This window comes from Cibotium barometz, chromosome 32, assembly GCF_041138505.1.
Source record: "Cibotium barometz isolate CiBa-2024 chromosome 32, ASM4113850v1, whole genome shotgun sequence".
Taxonomy (NCBI): Eukaryota; Viridiplantae; Streptophyta; class Polypodiopsida; order Cyatheales; family Cibotiaceae; genus Cibotium; species Cibotium barometz.
Window position 1 is genome coordinate 52,365,238 of NC_141077.1, and position 23,859 is coordinate 52,389,096.

A 23,859-nucleotide genomic window follows, 5' to 3' on the forward strand; every position below is an offset into this window, starting at 1 on the left:
ACTCATCAAACAACCACATCAAACCTTCCAAGTCACGCATAGCACTAGATTTTAATCCACCCTATCTCGTCTTCTTTCAAAATGAGTACCACCAATTTTCCTTCTCCAATATCACCTTAACTAAGGTTCCCCATTGGAGCCTTGTCTCCTATGACAATCTAGCCATTGACACTGCCATACAATGTGATTATATTGCCTCCAAGGATGGAGTTTAATGCCCAAAAAGGGAAGCTGCTATCTCCCACGCTAACAAGGACAAGGCAAAACCACCACCATCAACACACCCAAGGAGTAAAAGGTGGTACAAGTAGTAATAGCAGTTCGACATTATCATTAACAATTATTTTGTCATCGGCATGCACCCTAGCTTAGGAGTTTTTGAGACACCATAAACACTCCACAATTTTGTAATCCCTTTTGAAATTTAATGGGCACAAGACAAATGTAATCATTTTATACATACTTAGCTCTCAAACTTAGACATAAGGAGGACCAAAAAGCCTCTTGTGTCCATATCAATTCGGATGAAAAACCCTATGCAATTTTTTTTTGAAAATTGGCACTGGCACTAATTAATGCAAACATTATGGGCTTGAGATCTCCATCTCCTATGCGTTCTTATCTTCCCTCTCCCAATCTCTTCTTGCTTCTTACTTGCATACATGCTAGTTTGAGTGTGGTGACGTGCATGAGCTTGTTTGGCTTGTGTTGCACTTGCTTGCTTGAATATGTGTGATTGCTTGCTTGCTTTGTGTGATTGCTTGCTCTCTTTCCTCTTGCATGTTTGAGCTTACATGCTTGCTTAGAGGGTTGGTAGAAAGTTCAATGGGAGAGAGTGTATGAGGGAGCTTACCAATAAGCTACGACAACCACATGAAGAGTATCATGCTCTACACAACTCACTCATTTTGTGAGATTGTTAGTCCATGGCTCCATTCAACATTGGCTCTGTTTTTAGTGGAGGCTAGCTTTGAAAGTTGGATACACGTGCATTCAACTCTAGTTTTTGTAGCTCAACCATTAGAGAAGCTGAACACACACTAGTGGTTTCAGCCTCGATTTTAGCTCATTGATGTGAAAGTAAGCCAAGTACCACATCTTAAAATCATCCTTTAAGAAAAAATGTAGTCTTTCTCTATGCTTTGAATAAAAAACATCAACCTTCCATTTCTTTCTTTGCTAGAAACAAATCTTACAATCTTCCATCTCTTATGTCTGTGTGCCATCTATGCTTGCAAACCACTATTGTATATACATGCGGTCCATAATGTGAACACGCTAGAAAGGTGAGCTGGAAATATAAGTATGCCATAACTCAAAGTGGACTAAGTGGGTTTAGTCCAGCTATAGAATCACTGGCAAAGATTTATCATGTCAGCCTACCAAACGTGCCATTAAAGTGCATACCACAATGGTCACCAAGGCCTAGTATGAGTGTCATCTCGTATTGAGCTTGACATCTTAACAAAAGATACAAGGCAAGGCTGGTTACCAAAGAATGTGCTCAAAGGTATGGTATTGATTATGTGGAGACATTTATCGAAGTTGCTAAAATGGCAACTGTGAGCGCTTGCATTGTAGTAGCTGCATTAGAATCTTGGACTTTGCATCAAATGGAGACACGTTGAGGGAAACATAATAAGGAGAAGTGGCTTGATTTTTGGGAATAGTATGGTACCATCCATGTGGGTCTAAAAATGGATGGAATGAATCTGTTTGGTCCATAAAGTTCATCATCATAAAGCAATATTCCCTCAAAGTATGATTACACATTGATTAGTTTGTAAAATGTTTTGATGATTTTGTTGTTTTATTTCAAAAATATGTGGATGTTTATCAAGATTTTTAGATTTTGATTTATTTTAAGTTTTTATTTTCACCCACTTTCAACATTTTGTTTTTTTCCCAACATCTTTGAGCGGTGTTTATAACAATGCTTATAGCAGCATTTAACAAGCATCACTCGGCAGTGCTAATAATGGTGCTTATAGCGGCATAATGTAAAATGTTGTAAATATGATGCCTTCTAGTGAAGTGTGCTTGAACAACATGAAGTTGAATTCATACTAACACAGAACATTAAAAGATAAGCGTTGTTCAAAATTAAGAATTCTTTTCCAATTTCTCAGATGTTTAGATATCATGTAAAACAGAAGATGTAAACAGAATTTCCATTTGTTGTGGATTAATCATGTTGCAAAGGCAAACTTATGCATTAAGTGTTCAAGAAAGATTTGAGTACATATAGAAATTTAAGCTCTATATTTTTTTAATGATGTTTCAAATAATAGTATTTGGTGAAATGTGTCGGAGTTGTTATACCCTTCAATTGTTGTTTCTTCTAATGCTATCTGTTGTTGCTCTAATGCTCTAGCTATAACTATGCTTGTAGTTGAATGCAAAATGGAGAATGTGAAATTCTCATGGAAGGTTTTGTAGGCTTCAACATCTTTCTTCATTCTACTCGGTGGTTTTCTAGCATGCACTACTTTTCTCTTTTTGTAGTCATTTGTAACTCCAATGTATTTTCTCTGGTTCCTAGAGCACGTGATGGAGTAGACTACGTATTCATCCTCTTTATCTGTTGTTGTCTTTTTGTTGGTTACTCGTCCTGTGTCTCCATCTTCTCGATCTAGATTACCTACACTGGAATTGTTTTTTTTATTAGTACATTTTACATGTATTTTTTTCGTATTGCATTTTATGAAATTAGTAATTTAGTCACCTTATGTATTCTCAATCTTCCTATATGCATCTGTGTCTTGGACGAACCATTGGTTGAAGAATTTTTTGTCAAAGTGCCAAGTTATTTTCTCATCATTTATTGATAGTCGGGTATTATCAGTCGTGTGATTATATTCTTCCATCATTTGGGACAATATCTAGCTTGCGATTTTTTTGTCAACATCGAAGAGTTGGTTGATGTCGACATTGTATCCATAACGGAGCATTTCGATTGTGTACGTGGTTATCCCTTTGCTTATGTCATCGAGAAGTTTTTGGGCTTCTGCTTCTAGTAGTTGTCTAGTTGTCTTGTCTATTTCAATGCTAATCTTTGTATCCATAACGGAGCATTTCGATTGTGTACGTGGTTATCCCTTTGCTTATATCATCGAGAAGTTTTTGGGCTTCTGCTTCTAGTAGTTGTCTAGTTGTCTTGTCTATTTCAATGCTAATCTTTGTAAGTATCTCCTTCTGTAGTAGTCCTGCAGAACGTTGGTAATATTACAATTATTTTGGTCAATTAGAGAGTTATTAGGTAATGGGAGGGGAAAGTTTGTGTTTATGTACATAGCATCTCACATGTTGCTGCCTTCAAGTTTTATGCTTGTCATCACTTAGTTGTTTGCTATGTTGTTCATGTATGAGCGTAGCTCGGTGTAGTTTGGAAATCTGTTGATATATGTTATTGGTTGATCTCCAATCAAGTTTACTAGTTGCATTTGGCTTGCTGTTAGGTAGCGTGATGGGCCTGACTTTGATTTGGGTTGTTGAGTGGTTATTGCATTTTTCTTAAATAATTCAAATAGTTGCATGTTAAAAATGTTTTGATGCTATTGTTTGAAATGTGTGCATTGTTATATTAATGATTGCATGAATGAATGTGTTCAAAACATACCTTGTTGCCATCCATAGATGATGTTGATGACTTCAGTTTGTGGACCTAGTTGTTATATAGAAACGTAAGTTAACTAACAATAAATGAATGAAAAGTAATGGGGTGTAATTTATTATTATAGTGCAGAATCAAATTATGGGCGCATGGTATAGTGAGTGTTGTGTTTGTATTTCTTATTTTGCATGTATTCAATTTCAAACAAAGAAAAAGGATATACAATGTTTTCATTGTACTTGAATTTAGAGTCGTTTGAGTCTCACAGTGGAGAAAGAGTCTGACATGGGGATGAACATTTCGAGCATGGGTGACTGTGGATCTTCAAATGTCAATGTTCTATGATACATGAGAACATCAGTATGTTGGTCCAGGTGCGAATGCTTCTTTTATCATGAGGAGGACTTTTGTTGTTGAGAGTGTTGCTCCCTGTTACTTCTGTCCTATTATGGCATATGTTAATGTTAATGGGAATGTGGACTTATGGTACCATATACCATTTGATGGCCCTTTTGGCATGCTTGATATGATGTAGTATTATTGTGCTTTATGTTGCAACAATTTTGACACATATTGCTGCAACTACTCCGTTTTAGGATCTTCAAGTATTTCATCTATGTTGCATGATGCCCCGTTTGCTTCTCCGATTATCAAGTCAATATTCTCAGTTATCATACACTTGGCAGCTATTGCAACTTTAAGTTTTTTTTTTGAAGTTGATATCGCCAATCCAGTGCTACAGGCAAGGTTCTTTGAGGCCATTGGTTTTTAAGCTGATGGTGACTACATCTTTTTTCGAGTACAAATTTGTGAGAATTACCTCATTGTATCAATGAACGTCTTCCTTGTGTTGTCGATGCAGTGTTCTGTATTGTCCTCTTGCATTGTGCACTTGGAAAGAGTTCTTTGAATCTCCAGTTCTATTATTGGCTTCCTGTGGCGTATACGTCGCTGTGCAACGTCCAGCCAGCCAGATGCGAGTGGGACGAGTGCCATTAATCGCACAATCTATAATTCTATGTGCACACACCTCATTGGCGTTCCGTAAACGAGGCTCTAGTCGAAGGGCGAACAATAGGCTCTGGTGTTTTTGGCACAGTAAGAGTATACAGTTAGAGGTATATCATTTTTGCCAAAGAGCACATTACTTTTTGCGAAAAGCACTACAAAGGAGAAGGCAGTGCCAAGTTTGAGAGCTTCCAGGTAGAGCAGGGCATGCAAGTTCTACACCCATCAATTGTCAGGTGTATTGCCTTCACAAAAGAATCTCCTTGGATCACTATTTTTCCATACTATAATGGCAGCTCGCTTGGTGATACTCTTCTGAAGGTCCCCTTCAGATTCAGTGAGTTCACCAGAGCAATTTTCCGTTTGGATCAAGCATGGAGAAAACCCCCGCCCGATAATATTCCTTTAAGTCATCTAGAACTTTCTAAAATAAAACAAATAGTAATAACCATGCCACATATTATGCATGCCCTGGTGGAAGGCCTAGCGGCAGCACATTTGGTAGGAATTGTACATACCGACCTACATCCATTCAATGTAGTGTTGGATTTTACAAAAGAGTTGAAGCCACGTGTAGGTATTATCGATTGGGGGTTACTGCTGAGAGTGCCCAAAAAACGGATGTCTCTCAATTTTGTATTTGAAGCAGACAAGAACCCTGAGAAGGTGGTAGAGGCAGTCTCCTACGCAGACAGAGAGCGAAATAAACGGCCGTGGATAGTCTCGAAAATTTTTGATCTGTTTTTGGCAGATGCATACACTCCTGTATCTGATGTTTTTGCTTTAGGGTATTTATTACAAATTTTATATGACTTTTAGCAGAAAGTACAAGAGTTGTGGATGGACAATAGTTCCTACCGCAAAGTTACCATGGATACTATTATTTATAGAGTCAAAAATTGGATGTGTCTACCTAATCGCGACGAGCGAAAATCTGTTTTGCAAGTAGCAGAATTTTTCAGATCACTAAATATTGACCCGGTGAGGGCACAACGTCCTCTTGTAGAGCTATCGGTGTCATTCACCCCAATTTTGTAATTTAACAGTATCAGGAGATTTAGTTTCAAGAATGGCTCTTTGTTTGTCTCTCTTCAAAATCTGATATGTGCGCACTGTTTGAAATATTTTCTCATTGAGTCTTTGCAATCTCTCTCTCCTCTTGTGGTGTTTAAGTTTATGTTTTCTCTTCAAAATTTGACGTGCGCGCATTGTTTGAAATATTCTTTGAGTCAAGTGGATATTTCTCATTGAGTCTTTGCAATTCATATCTCATCTCGTGGTGTTAAACTTTAAGTTTTTGAGGGTAATGGTCAATTTATCTTACGTTGATCTTTATAGTTCATTAAAATCCTAAAGTCATTTACGTTCATGCAGATATGGCAGAAGCACAAGCAAATGAGCATCAAGAGTTATCCAAGAAGGCATATGAGCGAATGAAGGCCCTTGCACATGGACTGATAGCCCGCGAAGCTACGAGAACAGCATGCAGGTTGTCGAAATGGACAAATCCTACTTATGCCCAATGGAAAGACATAAATAAACGCGTAACCACAGAGATGATCAAGGAAATATGGCCATGTCCAAATGGCGAGGTTAAGAAGGGAAGATGGAAGGTTTCGCGTTGCACTCATAATGATATCAAAATTAATGCCGACCGCATTTTCTTGGAGGTGTACGGTCGTCCTCTCCATAACGTCGACGCTCCACTCTATTTTGCTAAGATGCTATATGTATAATTTATCCTAGAAACTCCAGTGGACTTCGCCTCCAGAGAGGCCACTGTCAACACCCACGACATACGTGAAGAGACAGTGACATTCACAAGGGAGGAACTTGCTCTCATGGTGGAGGGCGCTGGATTGGAGTTAAATAAGGTCAAAGAAAGCTTAGGGGCACAGCTAGTAGAGAAGGAGAAAGAAGCTGTACGATTATCTCAAGTGTCAACTCCTCCCCTGGCCAATAGAGGGATTCAAGAGCAGCCCACAAAGATCAGCCAAGATGTACATACCCTCTCTTCGCGTATAGCTCCTGTGCGCCAAGGGAACAACATCTCTCATTTTTTGATACATCCTGATCTTGTGGGAGTTTCTGCTGAGGCTACTAGTTCCTCCACCCCCCAATGTCCTATATGTTACAAAGTATTCGATGGGTGGAGCGGCCAGTATATAGTGCCCTGTGGACACTACTACCACTTAATATGTTTAGTGAGGCACATGCAAAGTATTTTCACATGTGCATCGTGCAGTGTCCCAATAAATCAAGGTATTTATATAGTGTTTGGCATGGCTAGCGAATATAAACCACCAAGACCTTTAGATGCAACTCCTAGTGCAATTCGCAATTTATTTCAAGATGAAACCTAAGAAAGACATAAATCCTACTTTTGTATTGATAATTTCTCCAAATACAATCATTTGTACAAGTATTTTTTATGAAATTAATGAAATGGCTTCTTCCTCTATGTCAGTATCTTACTCCAAAATTCTTTCACCGTTTACCCTCTCGTCTGCTAAATTAAGCTCATCTAAGTTAATGTCCAAATTGTCTTCTACCTCAAGGCTAGTGCACGATGTACGTCCAACATCAAAGTTCTCGTCTACTACATCATCATAATCATACATCCATCTGGGCATATCTTCTTCATACTCTTCGCTTTCAATGTCTCGCAAGATCTTTTCATTGCTATACATGTAAACAAGTTTATCTGCTCGATCTGCAAGAAGTCGATTGCGAATAGTATTGTGAATATATTTGTACATGCTCCAGTTTCTTTCTGAGCCTGAGTTTGAAGAGCACTGACTTAGAACCTTCATCTTGCAAGGTTGCACAATAAAGCATAGTGCTCACCATCATTCATCATCCACCACTTCCATGCAGGCTACTCTTTAGCCATTTGTTGAACAAGGGAGTTGGAAAATAAACCCTCTTTCAATCGAAATGAGGTCATCTCCTTTATGCACTTTACACGATCATCAACATTATTATAAAAAGTGTTTACCACTTTATAAAAATATTGAACCACCTCAACGTTGGACATCAAATCCATATTCCAGTATTCAGGATCTAGCATGTAAGCAGCATTGTGTAGTGGTGAATGCACTCCAATCCATCTAGCATGGAAGTACTTCAATAGGGCTTTTCTTTGTCTATTGGAGAATGGTACACGCCATTGCTTTTCCACCACTGAATGCTCTAATTTCTCAGGACACTCCAAACTCCGCTGGACAGTCCACCATTGCATCCATGATTTCCCGAGATTAGGCGCTCTTTGATCAAGATTTCGTATGGCATACATAACAGGCATCATTACATGGTATGCATCCATCACACTGTTCCACCAACTTCTTCTCGTAAGCGCTGCCTTCAAGACTTTGATTTTCTCTTTCACTTTTTCAGGTTGAGTGCTCTCCCAGTCATGAAATGTCATGCATGTAAATGTTTCACAAACTGCATCTTTATTTCGAAGAAGAGACTCAAAGTGTAAAAGTGAGTGCAAAACCTAGTCTCCGCTAGAAGCTTTAACATAACTGACATGTGAGGTCGAAAAATATCTAACACTCTCTGTCTCTTGAGCATGAATATCACAAGCTGGCGAGCAGTGTCGACGATTGAGGCAAACCATTTGGTATCATCACTTTTATACCAATCTTTTAATACAAGATTCAAACTATGAGTATTACAGCCTACCGAAAAAACATGTGGATAGTGCCACTTTAGAATTTTGGATGCATTCTTGCAATTCTTTGTATTGTCCATGACGATTTGGACTACATTTTTGGCACACCCACTTCCTCTATCACAGAGCCAATGACTTGAGCAATGTAAGCCCCAGTTTTGATTGAACCAGCAGAATCCACAGCATGGATGAAAGTCTCACCTCTAGGTGAAATAACCATCATATTAATTAATGGTTTTCTTTGTACATTGGACCATCCATCACTTACTATACTACATCCAGAAAGCTCTATATTGCTAAGAATTATTCTTTGTACACGTTCTTTCGCATAGCATGGTATGTAGGAGGTGGTGAAAACCCTGGTCCAAACTCACCAATTTTCTTCCATGCTCTCTTCCAATGCTCACTGTCCACCATCATCATAGCACTCCCAGAAAAGCAAATCGCTTCAGCAAGGGCGAGTTGTGCATCATCGAGCCGACCTTGACGTAGGCTTTCTGTTACCATATTATAGTAGTGATGTGTGTGAACACACTTAGGACCGCCGGGGCACTTTTTCCCTCACTAGGAGGTTTTTTCCCCCGTGCATTGTATATACGCCCATTATCTTCTAGGGCTTGTTATCTTTCTGTTTTGGCACTCATAATACACTACTGTGTTGTGCTCAAGCTTCCTCATCTTCTTGAAGTTGTGTGTGCATTCCTGCAACCCTAATTCCAACAATTGGTATCAGAGCAGGCTTCCTCCTCCCGGGCAGCATCACCGGCACCTGCCGCTTCATCTCCTCCGATTGCGACGAGGTTTCACGAGCGTCTGCAGGTTAGTATATGCCGTGGGAGAGCCCATAGGGCTTGTTCGTTTCAGAATTTTGATCTGAAGTCATTTCGCCCTCCGTTTTTGCATTCCAAGTACTGCGCAGGCAAAATCGTCCTATTGTGCAGATTTTCTGTCAAGATTAAAATCTGCAGGACAGGTGCCCATTCGTCTGTTTTGGGCTGTGCTACATAGCACAGGTCGATTTTATACAGGTTTACCTCTTACAGACAGCATTTACATCTAGTAGTACAGTCATTGGCCATGGCTGACAACAATGATGTATTCCGCATGTTGGCTGCTGAGGATAAGTTGGATGGCACCAACTATCCATTGTGGGCATATATGATGCGACATGTATTGGTAGCAAAGGGGTTATGGAACATTGTGCAGGGTATTGATGCACGTCCTATTGTGGCTGGGAATGCTGCAAACACATCAGAAACAGGTACTGTTGATGATGGTGCAGGCACAAGTGCTGTAGCAGCTGTTCGAGAACCACCACTTTCAGCAGAGCAGATTCGTTGGGATGGTAGAGATGCGCAGGCTCATGCCTTGATTGCGCTGTCTGTCAAACGTACCATTATCCCACATATTCGCTCCTGCAGGACTTCTAAGGATGCTTGGGATGTACTTGCCACATTGTATCAGGCAAGAAATGAGGCTCGTGTTGCTTATCTCCGAAAACAGTTGGAGAGTGAGCATATGAACGAAGGTGATTCTATGGATAGCTTTTTGACAAAGATCAAGGATTTCAAAGAGCAGCTCATTTCTGCAGATGAAATCCTGTCAGACAGTTCACTTGTGCAGACTGTTTTGAATGGTCTACCAGATTCTTATCAGGGTTTTGCTTCCACTCTTCGCTTGATGATGAAAGGCAATCCCAATGCCTTATCATTTGAGGAGTTAGTTTCTGTTTTGCTGCAAGAAGACCAGTCAAGGCAAAACAGGAATATTATGCGTGTCGCAGATCAAGCTTTCGTTGCTAGTCAGAGAAGCGGGAAAGGTAAAGCTGGCTTTTCTTCTAGTAAGCAGAAATCTGCAAATGCTGCGCAACCAAAGAAGGAAGACAAAGATGAGAAGAAGGGTGACAAACAGAAGACATTTTGCAAGTATTGTAAGGGAAATGATCATGTCATCAAAGCGTGTCCTAAGCTGGCTGCGAAAGAGGCTAAGAAGAAAGAGGCTGGTATGGCTGTTGCAGATGCCTCTCCTTCTAACAATGAATCTGCTAATGTTGTGCTAGATACAGAATGGGCATTCAATGCGCAGTGCAGTTATGACCCATCTTTGCATGACACATGTATGTCTGCAGTAGATTCAGATGTATGGTACTTTGACAGTGGTGCCACTAAGCATATCACCTCGCAGCGCAGTTTATTCACTTTCCTTGAGTCTGCTCCCACAGGGAATACTGTCACTTGTGCCAATAACTCCTCTTATCCCGTTGAAGGAGTTGGACAGATTGTGCTGAATGTTGCAAATGGCAACACCTTTACACTTTTTGATGCATTGTATGTGCTAGGGATAAAAAAGAATCTGCTGTCAGTCTCCGCATTTGCCAAAACAGGTTTGGTTGTAAAATTTGTGGATGACAGATGTACTGTTCATGATCTCTCTTGTGGTGACAACATTGTAGCATCTGGTTCACTATGTCGAGGGCTGTATAAGCTCAATATGGATGGCAAATGTGTAGAGGATTCAGCATGTGCTATTATGGATACGCAGGCTATTTCAAATGCAAAACTGTGGCATGCACGTTTTGGTCATTTGAATTTTGCAAGTTTGCTGCGCCTGCAGAAATCTGAAATGGTGTCTTCTTTGCCTAAGCTTGAGGCACCTGTCAAGCATGTTTGTGAGGGCTGCATATTGGGTAAAATGTAGCGTGCTTCCTTTCCCAAAGATGGATCAGTGAGAGCTGAAAGCAGATTTATGCATAGCCCAGGCATTAAGCATTGGCAGGCAGTGAAGCGTATCTTTCGCTATTTGAGTGGTACTCGGCATCTTGGGTTGTTTTATCCCAAGGGGGGATCATTGTCGCCAGATTTACATGTTTTTTCAGATTCTGACTGGGCTGGTTGTTATGACACACGCGTGTCCACGAGTGGTTTTTGCTTCATGCTTGGAAGCTCATGCATATCATGGTTGAGCAAGAAGCAGCCTACTGTGGCCACTTCTAGTTGTGAAGCTGAGTACAGGGCAGCTTTCACAGCTACGGTTGAGTGTGTGTGGCTCAGACGCCTTATGGCTGATTTGGGTGTTGGGCAGCCATCTGCCACCACCATCTTCACTGACAGTCAGAGCGCATTGGCAGTTGCACGGAACCCAGTGTTCCATGCTCGTACGAAGCACATTGAGGTGCACTACCATTATGTCAGGGAGAGACTCTCTGCAGGAGAGATCAGTTTGGCTTATGTGCCAACACAGGATAACCTTGCAGACCTTTTCACAAAGGCTCTGCCTCGTGAGAAGTTCGAAGCTTTTCGCAAAGCTTTGGGCTTACTCCCTTTTGTGGATTCGTCCACATAGCTAGACACTTCCCTATACATGAGTGCTAGCTCTTGTTCACCGCATCACTCCAGGGGGGATTTGTTACCATATTATAGTAGTGATGTGTGTGAACACACTTAGGACCGCCGGGGCACTTTTTCCCTCACTAGGAGGTTTTTTCCCCCGTGCATTGTATATACGCCCATTATCTTCTAGGGCTTGTTATCTTTCTGTTTTGGCACTCATAATACACTACTGTGTTGTGCTCAAGCTTCCTCATCTTCTTGAAGTTGTGTGTGCATTCCTGCAACCCTAATTCCAACACTTTCTTGCAATGAAGTTTGATGCATGGGTATATTTCCTATGTCAAAGTTCTGCTTGCAGGAAGATGCACTGGGTAGATTACTTTCTGGTTGCACATTGACGTTCGGAGTACAAGCAGGCGATGTAGCCGGAGTTTGATGATTAGAACAATAGTGTTCTTGCTGCCTTGATACATTAACGGTAGGAGTGTAATGTTTTCTTGCATCTTTCTTTTGAATTTCTTCTCTTATGCGTTTGGCCACTGCTGCAGGTGCAGAGGGTGGGTACATGACTTTTTCTTCGCTCCACCTAAAAAGTGTTCTCTTAGTCGAGGCACCCCACCTGATTTTACTGCGTGGCATAGCTTACACTCCCAATCTATGAATCGATTACCGATGTTAATTGCATATTGCCACTCTATCCCAGGTGCCTTTTTTTCCTTACTATTTGGAATTTGGACTCTATTGGAGGTATCACTGGATCCAACATTGTCCTCCATCTCAAATAACCTATTCAAGCAAGCATATACACAAATGAAAAAACAACAAAGTCACTCACGTATTACAAAACATACATCAGCAGACAAACTACTTCTCGAAATTGTCTTGACAAACACAAAAGATCATCACATAACACAAAACTACTTCGAAACTATCTTGCAAGGTCTAACTACAAAAACAATGAGGCTTGCAATCATAACTATGGACGAAACTCTCCATATATGAATGCTAACATTGAAAATAACAACTATGGTAATGCCTACAATTAGAGTTTGTATGAAGGTCACGGCCGAAGTTGGGCAATGGGCAGAATCAACATGTCAATTCTAAATCCTAGTGAGCCAAATATTGCGGTCAAAGCAGATGCAGTAGATATGCACGTCGTCCACTTTGATGCTTATGAGAATATACCAGTGGAGGTGAAAGGAGAACTTTGATGCTTATGAGAACATACCAGTGCTTATGAATGTGTGTTCTAAGATTAAGATACATATAATTGATAGCATGCATACAATGCACATTGCACCCCCAATGAAGGATGATCATCACATACGTAGTTTATTGTTTTAACTTTAGAAAATAAAGATATCCATGATGATTCATGCTAAATGCAAAGGATGACTGAAAGTTTTTAGACCATGAATTATTTTATTTGGATACTTACATAACCATAAATATTAATCCTTGCTAAACCTTTAGCATCACGACAAGACGAATGCATAAATGTGTGTTCTAAGATTAAGATACATATAATTGATAGCATGCATACAATGCACATTGCAACCCCAATGAAGGATGCCTTTTGTACCCAATTAAGGATACTTTACACAATCAAAGATCTATTCTTGCCCAATACTCTAGTAGGACAATAGACCCTTGTCTACTCTAAACTATATCAAGTATCAAGAACCAATACAAGCCCCTAAGCAGGACTCTTGGCTCCATCAAACCATTCATAAAGCAGAATGAGGTAGATTACCTACTTAGCTCAAATGCAAAGCTGAATGACTCCAACTTTGTCCCTAAATCTCTGTAAGTATTAGCTACGAACCACACCCTGTCCCCAATTCAAAGAACTAAGGACGAGTGGCTCAATAGCCTTAGGAGTGCCTACAAGGAAAGACGACGGCCCCTAAGATAAGGACGTTCTTCCCAAGAGGACACTTCTAGCAACTCGAGAGCTCTACAAGTACTTTGAGGAGAGATATCACGTCCCCAAAACAAGCACTATCTCCCCAAAAGTTGCATGATGGGTGTTGGGCAATGTTTATAAACATGACAGAACCCCGTCGGGCTTCTTTTGTTTTCCCGGCAGGCCCGTCGGGAAACAAAAAACCCGGTGGGGTTACGGGACTAGTAGGTTTTGGCAGGTCATTGCTCAGGTCATGTGAATATACAATGTGATCACAAGTTTTAATATGTTAATAACAGGTTTTGTTAACGTTGTTAGGTATTTTTTTGGTAATATTTTCTTGGCATGTGTACACACTCATGCATGGCATTTACAAATAAAGGGTGTCCATCTCCAAGGGCCAAAGGGGGTATAAGGCCACATGTGGACGGATCTAACAAAAATATGCAATGTGTACAGTTAGTTGTTGGTTTACCTTGATAAATGGAAATAAAAGGGGTGTGAGATGAGAATCAGTTTCACAAGGCAGGTTTTAGCACTATCATATGTGGACAAGTTTGTTGACAAATAATGTGAGCATGCAGAGCACTATTTTTTTTAAAAAAGCTGGACAGGGACCCATTAGAGGAGGTCAGCTACAGTACCGGTCCTTGGCATTTCATGGGAAACAAAGGTATTTGTGGTCCACAAGATGTTATTAAAATGGTGCAAAGTCTTCCTTGAATGCAAGAGTCACCATGGGATTTAATACAAGGCTTGCTAAAAATAGAAGGTGGCCTTGGATTGCTTCAAAAGATTCTTCAACTAGCCTCAATTGTCAAAGAAGCGCCGAGTGGAGGTGGGGGTGAGCTCTCTGGCAACCTGACATGCCTTGGAGTGTTATGAATAATATAATGTTTTCTTTTTTGGTTGAATGGGCAGCGCAGGGGGAGCTGTAGTTTTAAGTGTGATAGGAAGAGCTTGTAGTTCTAAGGCTCCCAGGGAGCTGTGCAGCCCAGGTGTGTAGAGAGAAGAAAGAGTAGCGTAGTTCCAGTGTGGGACAGTGAGAGCTCGTTTCTCTAATTCTCAGAAAGCTGCGCAGCTGATGTGAATAAGAGGAGTTGTAGTTCTAATGCTCTCAATGAGCTACGTAGCCCATGTGTGGGAGAGCTGCGTGGTTCTGTAGCTCTCAGAGAGAAGCGCAGCCAGGTGTATAAGTGTGTGTGGGAGAGCTTGTGTTCCAGCGCTCTAAGAGAAGCTGCACAGCACCCTCTATATTGGTGTGTAGGAAGGGAGCTGTGCAGCCCATATGTATAAGTGTGAAGGTAAGGAGAACTCGTAGCTCTAATGCTCTCAAGAAGGTGCAGCCCATATGTATAAGTGTGAAGGTAAGGAGAGCTCGCAGCTCTAATGTTCTGAGAGAAGTCTGCGTAGCCAGAGAGAGATAGGAGAACTCGCAGCTCTAATGTTCTGAGAGAAGTCTACGTAGCCAGAGAGAGATAGGAGAACTCGCAGCTCTAATGCTCTCAAGAAGGTGCACAGCCCATGTGTGTAGATGAGGAGAAAGCATAACTGTAGTGTTCAGAGAGTGTGTGGGAAAGCTGCGTATTCTGAGGCTCTAAGAGAAGCTGCGCAGCAAGTGTGATAGGTAGAGCTCATTGCTCTAATACTCTAAGAGAAGGTGCGCAGCCCATATGTATAAGTGTGGTAGGGAGAGCTCGCAGCTCTAATGCTCTCAGAGAGCCTGTGTAGCCAGTGTGAGTAAGGGGAGAAGCGTAGACATGTGTACAAGAGAAGCTGCGCATGTACTTTGTATGGTTGTGTGTAGGAGGGGAGGAGAAGCTGCAACGCCACTTGTATGAATGAAGAGAAGGTGCCACGCATAAAGAATGCGGCTCTCTGTCATGATGACAACCCATGCAATGTAAGTGACGGCTGGCCAGTTTTTTTTGTTCTCTTTTTTGTGAAATAACTCATATATATATGAGGAATCACCAATTTGTGGCTTTGGAAAACCCATGCATATGATAACCAGCTCTCTCATTTTGTGGAAAGTTCATGTGTATGAGAAAGACAGCCCTCTCGTTTGCTTGAGAGAATATGTATGTATGGTGGTACGCTTCTTCAACAGACAGACTGAAGACCATAAAGTGATTGTGCCTCCTAGTCACAGACTGCTTGCCAGGTTGGGAGAATTGAAGTTCCTTATTGATGTTGTCTTTTCTTGGGAAACTGAAGTTTTGCAGAAAGCTCATACTTGATGGAATGTAACCTTGTTTATGTCAAGTGGTTCCCTCACCATTTCTCTGTGGTGATCATTTTGCTTATGGCTGTGAGCCTGTTTCATAATAAGGGTGCACCTCTATGTGCATATGAATCAACTTAGTAAAGGGTGGCAGATGTTGATGTGCCCATCTCCCCTTGCATGTCTTGATCAAATGTATGTAGGTTTCCCCCAGTTGCTTGGAAAATTGAATGAGGGTAGAGACAAAGTCTCATGCTTGAGATGTTAAATGTTGTGTCAGCTCACTGACTGGTGCCCTTTTTTCTGGATGTTGGTGTGTACTCCGAACTGTGGAAAGGCATTGCTATAGAGGTGTTCCGTGTCTCTCCGCCTCCCTCCATAGTTTTTGGTGCCCCCACTGAGGAGCATTCCAAGAACCTTCAGTTTACAAGACTGAAAACATGTGCATGTGATTAATCTCAGTAAATGACTGCTGTGCCAGGACAGTTGTGTGACAGATGCCTTCTAAATCTGTGCTACATTAGCTTGATTTGACAGCCAACTGAAGTATGGTTTACAAACTGAAATTCTTGGAATTGGTGCCGTTGATGTGTTGCTAAAAATTCTGGAAGAATTGGGAAATTAGCCAGTTGTGCCTGTTGGGAGTTGGATGGCCACTCTCAATGGATAATCACAATGGACCTCAATTTACTCCTTTCCATTTTACCCAAAGAATTCAGATAAATGTTCATGTGGACAGAAAAATTTTCTTTCAACAGTGTATGGCATATATGTTTGGGCCAGAAAGACTGAGGGAAATATTGGAGTCTCCTTTGCCTGTGGTAATTCCGATGATTAACTATGCAAATTCGTTTGATGTGCATGTGTTCATCCTCTTCTAAACCTGAAGTGTTTTGAAGTTTTTTTTCTGAGAATTGAGTTAGTAGAGGATTTTGTTTTTGCATCTGTGTCAAAAGGGTTTTTATCATAGATTGGGTAGCAATGGCTTTCCCTTTTCCAGAGTTTCATGGAAAAAGTGATGAGAATGTGGAAGAGTTCTTAGAAAACATGGAAGTTGCGTGCATAAGCAACCATGTCCAGATACCCGCTCAAATGTTACGCCTTTTGCAAATCTGTTTGAAGGGTGATGCACGGAGCTGGTGTAAGGGTTATGAGGAGGAGTTGCAGAGGGCTGATCCACCTATGCCATTAACATGGGATAATGTCCAACAGGCTTTAATAGCACAGTTTGTGAAGGTGAAAGATCCAGACAAAGTTTGGCATGAAATACAGGAATTGAGACAAAGAAAAGCGGAGCCCATTGATGATTACATCAAGAAGTTTTCCATATTATGGGAGAGCTTGTGTCAAGCCTTGCAGCCACAAGTCCCCCCACCAGACATGATGAAGAAGGATCGGTTTTTGGTTGGCCTCAAGGAAAACCTGCGTTGGAGGGTAGAACTGAAGAAGCCAAGAACATACGAGGATGCATTGGAGGTGGCAAGGAACAAAGAGTGGAAGTTGAATAGATTAACTCAATTGGGAGTGAGCTCACTACCTATGGTGTCAGAGATGAAGCAAATGGACTCCATGCAAAGTCGGGTTCCAGAGGAGGTTCATCCAACAGATGCGGCTGCAGTAGCTACCCAAGTTGTGCCAGCAATGGTTACTACTGCAGCACAAGATGATGAACTGAGGCAGGACTTGAGGCAAGTGGTTGATTTGATGAAGAATCTCAGCCTAAATATGTTAGGTAATGTGGGAAATAATCGAGGTCGTGTGAGACTTGCAAATCAGCCAGGAGGTGAAGGACAACCAAAGAATAGTTTTGGTGGACAGAACAACGGCAGGGGTTGGAGGCAGTTGCCCACATGCTATAACTGCGGAGAGCTTGGCCATATCAGCCCCACGATGTGATAAACCACCAAGAATGGGTGGAGATATGTATCCATTGCCTGCACAGTTGCCGAACCGGTCAAATGATTATGGCATTGAGATTAAGGGTGAGGCAGGACCTAGTGGACTGACCAAGGAGGACAAGGGAAAGACAAAAGTGTTAAGTGTGGTCACCTTAGAGAAGGCAGCAATGTTGGAAGATACATTAGTAATGCCTATTGGGAAGAGAACCACAGAAGATAAAGAAGGAAGAAATGAAGCAGGTCCCAGTAGGAAGAAAGGGAAGAGTCATGAGGGTGAAGATGTGAAAGCTAAAAGGAAAAGGAGAGCTCGCCGAAAATTTCACGTCTCAGATTTTCCACTAGGGGAAGGGCAGGATAGCTACGACTTGAAACAGGACCTGAGCAGTAGGAAGGCAGACGTGACCTTTGGACAACTAGTGGAAATGATACCGAAGCTGAAGCGCCAATGGAAGAAACTAGTCAGCCCGCTGGGGAAGGAACCCAACAGAGGGTCAGTAAGAGTGTTGGCCATTGATGAGTCTTCAGACATTTGTCCCATAGTGGATGTTTGGCATAAGAGGAAGAATCTTGGGCAGGGATACGTGGATGGTGGTGCACAAATTTGTGTAATCACTCAAACATGTGTAGAAAAGATGGGCCTGACAGTAGAAGGAGTTTCAGGATTCCGCATACGACTGGCAAACCATCAAAAGATCAAGTGTCTAGGGGTAGTGAAGAGCTTGGAAATCGAAGCTTATGCAGTCAAAACGGTAGTAGATTTTCATGTAATGCCAGCAGGATTAGGGGCTTATCCTATCATCCTTGGAAGACCATGGCTACGCGCCGTGCGGGCTGTTCAAGATTGGAGACACGGTACAATCAGCTTATATGGGGAGACAGGGGGAAAAAGATTATTTGACATGAGTAGCAGGAAGCCACTAGATGAAGATTATGAAGAAGGGGAGAATTCAAGTAGTGAAGAGTCTTCCACTGTGTCAGATGGGGACAGTGGCACCACCACTAGTAGTGAGGGAGAGGTAAATGTGGCATTTCTGATGGTGGACAGGGTCTTTGAACAGACCAGCATAGTCGCATCCATGAAGAGGATTGAAGATGAGTCTAAGGGCCCATATGAGGTGATTGAAGAGCTAATGCAACCCCAGGTGAAGCCGCACGAGAAACACGAATTGATGGCCAGGATGATTAGCACAGATCTCTCAGACGTGGAGAAGGAGAAGTATTTAAAGATGTTGTCAACATATCCAGATTTATTCATCACATCTTATGAAGAAGTCCGGGGCTTCAAAGGGGAAGATTTGCACATAGAGCTAAAGGAAGGAGCCAAGCCAGTACGTCAAAGATTAAGGAGAATGGGTCCAGAACAGATGAAGGCTTTGCGAGAAGAGGTGGACAAACTACTAAAGGCTGGTTTTATATGCCCTGTGGAGACAACAGAGTGGGTGAGCCCAGTCGTGGTCACTCCAAAAAAAGACGAAAAATGGAGGGTTTGTGTGGATTTCAAACCTTTGAATGCAGCCACAAAGAAGGATCCATACCCACTACCTTTCATTGATCAAATCCTGGATTCGGTGGCGGGCCATGAAAGATACAGTGTGTGTGATGGGTTTTCAGGCTATTTCCAGTTGAAGATTGCTCCAGAGGATCAGAAGAAAACTACTTTCATTACACCATGGGGTTGCTTTTGCTATACAGTACTACCATTTGGGCTAACAAATGGTCCAGCTCACTATCAAAAGAGAGCAAATTGGGCGCTTCTGCCATTCATTGGAAAATGTGTACAGGATTTCATTGATGATTTTTGTGTCTACAGCACCCGAATGGATCACTGTGAAAAGCTGGAAATGGTGCTGGAACGATATAATGATTGTGGTGGCCAACTCAATCCCAAGAAGTGTTTCTTTGCAAAACCAAGGGTAAAATTGTTGGGTCATATGGTGTCTGAAAATGGCATTGAGGCTGATCCAGACAAGGTCAAGGCAATCATGCTTCTTCCTTCTCCAGAGTCTACAAAACAGTTGGCAACATTCATTCAGAAGGTAAAGTACATGGCAAGATTCATTTCATTGTCCTCACAGCTCTTATATCCATTACAACAGGTGGCAAAGCACGATCCTTTGCAATGGGATGACAAGTGTGAAGAGGAGTTTCGGAGAGTCAAAGAAGTCTTAGGGGAGATGACAGCGGTGCAGGCTCCAAATTGGGAACAGGTTTTTTATGTGAATCCTTCAGTAGGAGAGGATGCTATTGGTGCTATGTTGCTGCAAAAAGGGAAGGGGAGCCAATATATGCACCCCGTCTATTGTGCTAGTAGGGTAAAGTCAGTAGCAGAGAGGGGACTGTCAGAAATAGAGTTGGTAATGGTAAGTGTGGTGTTTGCTTGCTGACGGTTTCGCCAATATCTTTTGACAAAGCCATTTGTATTCCTAACTAGCTACACATTCTTGCCTCAGCTCATCAATGGTGTAAACATGTCTAAGGCAGTGAAAAAGTGGGTGATTGAATTATAGGAGTTCGAGTTCTCTTTCTTGGTGGAAGAAAGCAACAGAGCTACTTTGGCAGACTTGTTAACTTATAAGGAAAACCCTCTGCTTGTCAAAGAGGAAAGTGTTAGAAAGGTAGAACATGTGGCAGAAGTAAGCAATGCTCATGTTTTGTTCTTTGATGGTTCATACAGGAAGAGCCATGATGCAGCTTCTTTGATGGTTCATACAGGAAGAGCCATGATGCAGCTTCTGGTGGTATAGCTCTTTATGACCAGCAAGGTAAGCTGATTTGTAAAAAGGGATTAAAAGTTGATGCTCATACTAACAATGAAGCAGAGTATTCGACATTGGAAGCAGGGCTAAACATTTGCATTAAGCATGGTGTAAAGAGACTATGCATAAGAGGTGATTCTCTACTGGTGGTAAAACAAATACTAGGAGTATGGAAGAGCAAAAACCCTGCATTGAGGAACAAGTGTTTCAAGATCAAGAGCTTGTTGAAGGAGTTTGAAGCATGGGGCATTCGGCATGTGGAGCGCTCTCTTAATACAGAAGCACATGAAGCAGCACCAGGGGATGATTGGCGAGCTATATGTGTTAAAAGCAGATCTGCCACTTTATCGGGGTCGTGAAAGTCTGACACTGGAAGAAGAGTTTTTGTTGACAGGAGTCATTCCCAAGGACATTGATAAGGCAAAGAAATATGGGTTTGTACGCAGAGCTTGCAAATACAAGCTCATTGGTGACACCTTATACATGCAAGGGGCTGACTTGGTGTTAAGGCGTGTACCATGGAAGGAAGAGCTGTACAGAGTGCTTGAGGAGAATCATGAAGGAGCATGCGGTGGCCACTTTGCATTTAAAATCACATTGCACAAAATCTTACAGGAGGGTTACATATGGCCAAGTATACAAAAAGATGCGCATCACTGGTGTAGCTCATGCAAAAGGTGCCAGGCATTTTGGAAACGAGTTTTAAAACCAGAGTTGCGCAAGACAATTTTGGCCTTTGACATTTTTGAGAAGTGGGAAATTGATGCAGTAGGACCCTTACCCATTACCAGCAGGGGAAGAGTTATATTTTGACAGCTGTGGATTATCTTTCCAGGTGGGCAGAAGCTAGAGCAGTGAAGCAAATTACTGCAAGAGATGTTGCAAATTTTGTTTATGAAGACATCTGCTGTAAATTTGGGGTGCCTTTCGAGCTTCTTTCTGATCAAGGGCCTGGTTTTAGAGCTGACTTGCTAGAATACTTGTGTGCCAAAATGCGGATTAAGCATAATTTTACTACTCCTTATTACCCGCAGTGCAACGGTTTGAATGAAAGATTCAATGGTGAACTTGTACACATTCTTGCAAAGGTGACAGAACATCAGGGCAAGAATTGGGATCTGGAGCTGTTCATTGCTTTATGGGCTTATCGTACATCGGTAAAGACAAGCACAGGTTTTACACCTTTTCACTTAGTGTATGGCAAAGAAGCTTTGTTACCTGTGGAAGTTGAGTTGCCTGCAGTTAAAATGTTAGAAAAGCTGCTAGGGCCTTCTAGCAACACATTTAAAGAGAGACTCTTACAGTTGCAAGAGGTTCAGCTGGACAGGATGAGTGCCTTGGAACATTATGAGAAGATGCAAAATAGGGCATTGACAAAGATAAATGAGAAGATTAAGAAGAAGGGTATTGAGGAAGGTGATTTGGTGCTACGCTATAATAGTAAGCTGGATAAAACCTTTCAAAAGAAGTTCCAAGTGAAATGGGAGGGGCCCTTCAGAGTGATGAATTGCTTTGCTAATGGCACATATCAATTGGCTGACCTTGATGGGACCCCACATGTATCAAGGGTGAATGGTTTGCGTCTCAAGCTATATCATGCACGACTGATGATGGTAGACAAGGATGAAAGGATTGAAGTAGTGAAAAACAGTGTCTTTGAGAACATGGCAATATCAGATGCATTGAGTCTCACGACACTGTTTTCTGCTGACCATGAATGATCTAGCAGGCTAGGGGATGGGCAAACTATGTTAGGTATTTTTTTGGTAATATTTTCTTGGCATGTGTACACACTCATGCATGGCATTTACAAATAAAGGGTGTCCATCTCCAAGGGATAAAGGGGGTATAAGGCCACATGTGGACGGATCTAACAAAAATATGCAATGTGTACAGTTAGTTGTTGGTTTACCTTGATAAATGGAAATAAAAGGGGTGTGAGATGAGAATCAGTTTCACAAGGCAGGTTTTAGCACTATCATATGTGGACAAGTTTGTTGACAAATAATGTGAGCATGCAGAGCACTATTTTTTAAAAAAAAGCTGGACAGGGACCCGTTAGAGGAGGTCAGCTACAGTACCGGTCCTTGGCATTTCATGGGAAACAAAGGTATTTGTGGTCCACAAGATGTTATTAAAATGGTGCAAAGTCTTCCTTGAATGCAAGAGTCACCATGGGATTTAATACAAGGCTTGCTAAAAATAGAAGGTGGCCTTGGATTGCTTCAAAAGATTCTTCAACTAGCCTCAATTGTCAAAGAAGCGCCGAGTGGAGGTGGGGGTGAGCTCTCTGGCAACCTGACATGCCTTGGAGTGTTATGAATAATATAATGTTTTCTTTTTTGGTTGAATGGGCAGCGCAGCCCGATGTGTATAAGAGGAGAAGGGGAGCTGTAGTTTTAAGTGTGATAGGAAGAGCTTGTAGTTCTAAGGCTCCCAGGGAGCTGCGCAGCCCAGGTGTGTAGAGAGAAGAAAGCGTAGCGTAGTTCCAGTGTGGGACAGTGAGAGCTCGTTTCTCTAATTCTCAGAAAGCTGCGCAGCTGATGTGAATAAGGGGAGTTGTAGTTCTAATGCTCTCAATGAGCTACGTAGCCCATGTGTGGGAGAGCTGCGTGGTTCTGTAGCTCTCAGAGAGAAGCGCAGCCAGGTGTATAAGTGTGTGTGGGAGAGCTTGTGTTCCAGCGCTCTAAGAGAAGCTGCGCAGCACCCTCTATATTGGTGTGTAGGAAGGGAGCTGTGCAGCCCATATGTATAAGTGTGAAGGTAAGGAGAACTCGCAGCTCTAATTCTCTCAAGAAGGTGCAACCCATATGTATAAGTGTGAAGGTAAGGAGAGCTCACAGCTCTAATGTTCTGAGAGAAGTCTGCGTAGCCAGAGAGAGATAGGAGAACTCGCAGCTCTAATGTTCTGAGAGAAGTCTGCGTAGCCAGAGAGAGATAGGAGAACTCGCAGCTCTAATGCTCTCAAGAAGGTGCGCAGCCCATGTGTGTAGATGAGGAGAAAGCATAACTGTAGTGTTCAGAGAGTGTGTGGGAAAGCTGCGTATTCTGAGGCTCTAAGAGAAGCTGCGCAGCAAGTGTGATAGGTAGAGCTCATTGCTCTAATACTCTAAGAGAAGGTGCGCAGCCCATATGTATAAGTGTGGTAGGGAGAGCTCGCAGCTCTAATGCTCTCAGAGAGCCTGTGTAGCCAGTGTGAGTAAGGGGAGAAGCGTAGACATGTGTACAAGAGAAGCTGCGCATGTACTTTGTATGGTTGTGTGTAGGAGGGGAGGAGAAGCTGCAACGCCACTTGTATGAATGAAGAGAAGGTGCCACGCATAAAGAATGCGGCTCTCTGTCATGATGACAACCCATGCAATGTAAGTGACGGCTGGTCAGTTTTTTTTGTTCTCTTTTTTGTGAAATAACTCATATATATATGAGGAATCACCAATTTGTGGCTT